Source organism: Rhinatrema bivittatum, chromosome 1 (genome assembly GCF_901001135.1).
Source record: "Rhinatrema bivittatum chromosome 1, aRhiBiv1.1, whole genome shotgun sequence".
Taxonomy (NCBI): domain Eukaryota; kingdom Metazoa; phylum Chordata; class Amphibia; order Gymnophiona; family Rhinatrematidae; genus Rhinatrema; species Rhinatrema bivittatum.
In genome coordinates, this window is record NC_042615.1 from 40,158,456 (window position 1) to 40,165,471 (window position 7,016).

The following is a 7,016-nucleotide window of genomic DNA, read 5'->3' on the forward strand; positions in this document are numbered from 1 at the left end:
CTGCATGCGTGCATCCATAAACACACACATTGGCATGCGAGCAGAGATATGCTGCATGTATGTGTGCAGCCTTTATGTGAGTATTTTAATAACATGCTTGCACAAGTGACCATATGGGTGGGAGAGAGTGAAAGAGAGAGCGCCTCTGATAGCCAGACTATCTGAAACTCTATATATCTCCCACTGTAAGAGGGGCATTTTTAACTCAGGGTGGGTTTTGGGGAGGAATGCTGTTACAAGGGTCTACAGATGCTTGCCTCCTAGGCAGACCAATGTAGCACCCCCCCTCCCCCAAACCCACCCTGAGTCGAAAGTGCCTCTCTTAGAGTGGGAGATATAGAGACTGTCAGATTTTCTCTCTCTCTCTCTCTCTCCCCACCCACTGATGTTCAGAATCCCTCTGGATCCTTGTCCTGTAAGTCCCACACTTGAGACCAAACCCTTTAAAGTCTTAAAATTCAAAATCTCCAGGCCTGCTTCTCGTCAGGTCCAGCTGCAAAGTTACGCAGGAAACATGCCAACGCGCACCATGATCAGCCTTTGCAAAATTCGGGGTTGCACATGTAAGTCTTGGCCCCGCCCTGGAAAACCCATGCCCCACCCCTTTTCCAGCTCCTTATTCTTGATGAGTACACAGGTATGTATGCGTGTACTTCCCGGCTTCTTAAAATTCGCATTGCAAGCACATGGCCCACATACGCATGTGTGGGGTTGTTTTTGCGTGAGCAATGCTTTTAAAATCTACCAGATAGATTTTGTGAAAGAGCACATGAGTACATATAGCACATCTGAGAATCTGCACTTGGTATGCTGATGAAACCCTGTGCCTCGTATGCCTGGCACCCAAAATGTGATCACATTCAATGACGATGGAGACACTGAATGTGCCACAAGCTGAATGCCACCCTCCTTCCCCCCTCTCCCTAGAGACGTAACATAGTAATGTCGGCAGAAGAGGACCAAAATGGCCCATCCAGTCTGCCCAGCAAGCTTTTTATGGTAGTATCTGCCATGCTGTGCAGGTTATCCTCATATTTCTCTTTTACTGGGGGATGAGCTTTCTTGAACATTCAGACAGTGCTGCTTGACGTGCTTTGCTTATGGACTTGGCCATAGAAGCCGTCCTGTGCTTTTTTTTCCCTTACGTCTGCGTATCAGTATCCCAGGGCCCATGCTGGTTGTCGTCTGAATCCAATTCCCTCCCTCCCCTCCCCAAACATAGAACATTTTCACAGCGTCTTTTGCCTTTTAAATGCAAGCTAAATTTTCTTTCATGGACAATTATGCTCACTCTGGGCCTGATTAACTCGGTTCCTCTCCTGCTCCGCCCCTGTGGACTGCAGAACAGGAAAAAAGCTTTGGTGAAACCCACCTTCTATCTTCCATAATATTCCGTCTCCCTTCACCCAGGCACATCCTCACACAGATGGGCTTTTGCTGTTGTTGTTGCTGTTGTGTTGTTCTTGTTACTAAGTGGTGTTGAGCTGGGCTTCTCACAGTGATATGTCCTTGCAGGGAATGGTGCTTTCACCGTGAGCTTTCTGCTTCCCTTTCAGGAAGTCTATTTCTATTCCGTAATGCTGACATGTTTCTTTGTAAGATAGACTGGTGGGAATAAATAAAGCAAAACATTATTTTTCTTCCTTCAACTTTTTGCGCCAGCCCTTCATGCATTTATCAAAAGGCTCATTTAGAGCATCCTCCAGTCCAACTTATAAGTGACTAAATAGAACTAAACTGTCTAGACAGTTTCTGCTCCTTGCTTTCAAATCCACCTCAGCTTTATATCCTAATAAAATATACATTTCCCCATTATTTACATTTTTTTTTAACGGGTTTTCTCCTGGATACTGGCAGAATGAACTGGGTAAACAGTTAAACTGCAGATGAGAGAGCGAGAGAAAGGACTGCTCAAAATGTTCTCAGAGGTTTGAATGAAAGCATGTGGGAAAGAAAGGGGTAATTAAGCCATATCATATAAGAAAGTTAACAAAAAAATATCAATAGTAAAAAAAAAAAAAAGTCATCAATAAATAAATATTTGCATAGGTCTGGCTTCTGGATGATAAATATCAGAATAATGCTAATGCAAAATATCCATCAAAAACAACAACAACAAAAAAAAATCAGTAATGACCATAATGAAAGATATTTGGGGTGCACAAGAGGAAGGAGGCTACTCCAGACAGTCCCCCTACTGTCTTTTACTCCGTCCCTAGACATGACCACAAAAAAAAACAGTTTCTGGAATGGGTGGGATTACTGAACGGATATGATCTTGCCATCTTTAATGCTTAGATGTTTGTTAGATATCTATTAATGCATTGATTGGCTTTTTGAGTGCGTATCATCTGATAAATAGCGTTTGTTTTTTGTTTTTTTTAAAGGAAAGACAAATTGCCCAAATACAGATGCATGGGTTTTCACAAATTCTTCTCCCGGAGTTCTCAGATCCAATTACTTCTGCCCGAGGCAGGAATAAGTAAGTCAGCGTGCAGATGTGATCCTGCAGATCCCAGGCGTGTTAATAAGAGAGACATTGACACATGAAAGGCCTGAGTGCTCCCTTCACTGGTGTTTCCCCTGTCACAGCAACCTTTGGGAAGGATTTGAGGGTTTTTTTCTCTATCGGCTGTCAGCATTGGCTTGGCAGAAAGTACAGACGAGTTTAACTCTATTTCCTTGCTCTTTTGTTCACATTTAAACACACAGCTGGTGACTCTCCCAGAGGGCAGGGAGGGGAAATTAGAATGAAGTTGCTTGCCAAACTACTGCAAATTCTGGTAAATAACATTTATATTAACAATTATTTCCCCATAAAATTAACTCACTTTGCATTTTGCGTACGTTCCTTAACTTAAGCAGCATTAATGAAGTAAAAGAGTAAAACAGCACTTTTATTTTTGCAGGAATTCTTCTGCAACCAAAGGAAATCGATGCCAGGCTGATGGATTACGTAATCCTTTGCTAGCATTTTGAGATATGCAGCAATGTGCAGCATTTTATGCTTTGCTACACTGACTCTGTAGTGATACATTATTAGTTTAAATGGAAGTGAGACATTTTGTTCTTTCATCAGCATATGTATGACCCGGAGTGTTTTGTTACTTGTTTAATATACTATGTGATTTACAGCGCCATGTAACTCTCATAAAGTGTATTGCATATAGATATTGTCCTTGTGAATCGTAATTCTAAATGATCCGTTTTCATAGCGATTTGTATTAGATGACAATATAATGTATCTAGTCCAATTTCACGGTACTTTTGATATTAAATTCGTTTGATACATTTTAAATAAGTCTGTGCTTATTGATTGTTTGCTTGACTTTAGGAGAAGATAGTATGTGATTGCTAAGATTCCTTCATGTAATAGATGAGATAGTTTTGGAATCTGATTGGTCTACCTTTTGGTTAGGCCAGCACATGTTGTCAAATACTTGCTGTGCTGTTTGCTGTAAGGAAAGCAGCTAATTACAACTAACTACAGGATGTGGGCCTAAGTCAGCGCGAGAAGTGAAGGACATCTCGCAGGACATGTGTGTGTGTTTGTGTGTGGGTTTTATGAGAACCAACTACAAAGGAGAATTCAGAGACTGGTAAGAGATGATCGATGTCTTTCTACAAAGTATTGTGGGGAGATGAAAATAGAATGGAAAGTTGTACCCAAAAGAAAGAAAGGAAGAAGGCGAACAGATGCTGGAGTGCAGGTGGTCTAGGGAAAGGAAGCCAGGCCAGAGTGACGCATTTAGAAATGATCAAGACTTGGCAAAAGTGACTAGAAAAAAGTATATAAGCCTTGTAAGATTGTGACATGGGGAAGGAGGAATTACAAGGTGTTCAGTGTTCCTTACTGGCCCTGTATTCTCCTTCCCAGACACTGTTATTGTGATTGGCCAGTCATTTATTTACTATAATAAACATTTTACTAAATTTCTACATTTTCTCTGAGTCTCATCTCTGGCACAGTGGGGCAAGAACCATACATTTTGTTGGGCCTGGATGTGATCCCCAGGCGTGGCCTGTAGGGCTGCAAAGGTTGTTTTCTCCGGACCTTGGAATAACCCAATTGAGACAGATGAGAAGTGCAGCGATAACTCGGCTGAGGCATCCAAGAGGTAATGGAGGACCTTGGATTACCCCGTTCGAGCTAGATGGGAAGTGCAACGGTACATTGGCTGAAGCGTCCGAGAGGTAGTGTGATAATTCCTGATTAAGTACGGAGCTCCATACTCTCAGAGATTAAAGTCCTTTGGGATCTGAGTTTCCAGTGGCTGCAGACTGACTGGGCACTGCCTCCAGACTGTACCACCCATGCACCAGGATATTTGGTTTATCGCAAGAATTACACCCACAAGACGTGGAAAGATCCTGTGTATCTAGGTCCCTATAAATCGACCACACTTACCCCTACCGCAGCTCATCTAGAAGAATCAGGTCCTTTTTACCATCTTACGGACATTTGTCCCTGTCTATTTATTCAGCAAGAATGAAATTCCATGTGGTTTCTGTGTTAGTGACTCTTGGAATAATCACTGTTGCAATGGTATCCTTTTTGATTTTTAACTTTGTGTGTGTGGGGTTGGAAATGTTTGGTAAAACTACTTGCTATGGTGACAGAGGTTTTTATTTTAATAAGACATCAGAAACATTCTGAAGCATTTTCCAGTTCCATGACTTCCAATACTTATAAGCATTTACTTGTTGAGTCAGCTAAGATGCTAGATATGAATGATTGGTATGTTCTCCTTTACCTTTATCTATGGAAGCTGGTCTGATCACTTTAACTAATCACCCTGTCCCCCTGCTAGCTACTCTACAGTATGATATGACTTGGTGTGGATCAAATGTTCCCCGAGCTAGGATTAGCTGAGCCATTTTAAATCCATATCCTGTCACTGCTTGTTTATTCCTTTTTAATTTTACTAGCAGCGAGCTTTCTTTTGCCTTGTCTCTGGCTTGTATCCCTTCTGCTTGTGCTGTAACCTCCTCCTCACCCTTCCTATATGTGGGTGCGGCCAGGTTTTTTGTTTCAGGCCCTAACTGTACTTCTCCGTTGTTCCTCTGGGATCTTACCTCTCAGCTTTCTGCCTGTCATCATTTAGATAAGATGAATCTCCCAAATGTTGCTCTTAATTATAGGCCCCCAAGCCGGCCTATCTGTAATAATGAATCTCGCATTCCTTTATCCCCCCCATCCTTCAAGCTTTGAATCGGACAGCTGTGATGACTTGCATTGGTAATTACTGAAGCATTTGTCATAAGGGAGCTTATGATACCCCACTACTTTTACCTCTTATTTTACTAATGAAGGAAACGTATGACCCAATGCATGCTGAAACCTACTGGTCTAATTTTACTCCCAGTCAACAGGGACTGCCCATTTGGAGCTGGGCATAGCACGGTCCTCCTCGCCACTAGTATATCTGCATCGACAGGCTGTTGTGGAAATTTTTTAAGAACACTACTGTCGAGGCTTTAAAACATTCTGCCCTCCAAGTTACACGAGATTACAGAAACCCTTCAGGACCACCGTTTAGCTTTAGATCTGCTCCTGCTATCCCAAGGGGGGTTGTGCCACACTTTACAGACTAATAATTTTGGTCATCAGTGCTGTATGGAAGTTACTGACCGTGCCCCTATTATTCTCAATCTAACCAAACACCTTGCAGACAATTACAATTTATCTCCTGGCTGACCAGCTGACCCAGAGTGGCCCAAACCTTTCCTATCACTCTGGGAGCAAATAAAAGGCTGGGGAACAAAAATACCTGTATATTCTTGCTATTGGCATTGGTGGTTGATTTATTTTAGCTTTGTTTTGTAGCTTGTGCTAAATAAGTCATATAATGGTCCACCTTTTGCCTGTAACTCTATCTGTCATTATGCCACTGCCACCTCCCCCTTTTCCTCCATTGCTGCCATCATTTGATGATTTTCCTCCAGAGGTTTTTTTCTATCATGTATTCCACTGTTCCTACTCATGCTCCTATATATGTTGAGTCACCTTTTGTTCTTGTGTCCAGCATGGCTTAGTCCTGGGGAATTTTTGTGCAGATTCCACCTCCCCCCCCCATGCAGAATTGCCAAATTTTGTACAGAAAATGGCAGAGGAGACACTGGCATTCCTAGAACGGAGCACGCGCCATTCGCAGCGAAGATGAAAGCCTTGGTGTGCCATTCACGGCAAAGATGAAGACCCCCGCCGTGCAGTGAATGGAGCATGCACCGTTCGCAGCAAAGATGAAGGCCCTGGCATAAAGCGAACAGAGCGCGTACTGTTCACATGGAGATGAAGACCCCGGTAAGAGTGAGTGTGTGTAGAGAGGTTTGTGTATGTGAGAGGGGGAGGGAGAAGGAGGAGGTAGAGAGGAGGGGAGGGAGAGGGGGTGTAATAGAGAGCAGGGGGAGGGGTGAGAGAAAGCAGGGGGTGAGAGAGCAGGGGGGTGAGCTGGAGTGGGTGAGAGAGAGCAAGGGGGTTGAGAGAGCAGGGGGATGTGAGAGAGATGGGGGATAAGCAGGAGAGGGTAAGAGAGAGCAGGGGAGGTGCTTGAGTGTGTGTGCTAGAGGAAGAGAGCCTGTATGAGGAGATTGTGAAGGACTGTGTATGTGTGTAAGAGATTGGGAGCTGGTGTGCATGAAAAAGGGATTGTGTGTATGAAAAAGGGATTGTGTGTATGTGAGGATACTAGGCTGTGTGAAGGGATTATGTACTTGTAAGAGAAAGCCTGTGTGAAGGCGTGTGTGAGAGAAAGACATAGGCAGCCTGTGTGAGGGTGTATGCGTGAGAGAGAATGGGAGCTTGTGTGGGTGTGTAAACAAGAGTGAGGGACCCTGTATGAGGAGATGTATTTGTGCGAGAGAGTGAGGGACCCTGTATGAGGGGATGTGTGTGTGCACGAGAGAGTGAGGGAGCTGTATGAGGGTGTGTGTATATGTATTAGAGAGAGGGAGCATGTGTGTGAGAGAGGGAGGGACAGAGAAAGCCTGTGTGAGGGGGCAGTACTGAGAACGGG

At 43.7% G+C, this 7,016-nt stretch overlaps 1 long non-coding RNA gene across 1 annotated transcript; it reads left to right on the forward strand.

Annotated features, from left to right (window-relative positions):
- Positions 1 to 2,119: 2,119 nt before the first annotated feature.
- On the forward strand, positions 2,120 to 3,172 carry LOC115079861. The gene is made up of 3 exons (XR_003853418.1): positions 2,120 to 2,482; positions 2,713 to 2,783; positions 2,910 to 3,172. It is a non-coding gene; the product is annotated as an uncharacterized LOC115079861 (long non-coding RNA).
- Positions 3,173 to 7,016: the final 3,844 nt, after the last annotated feature.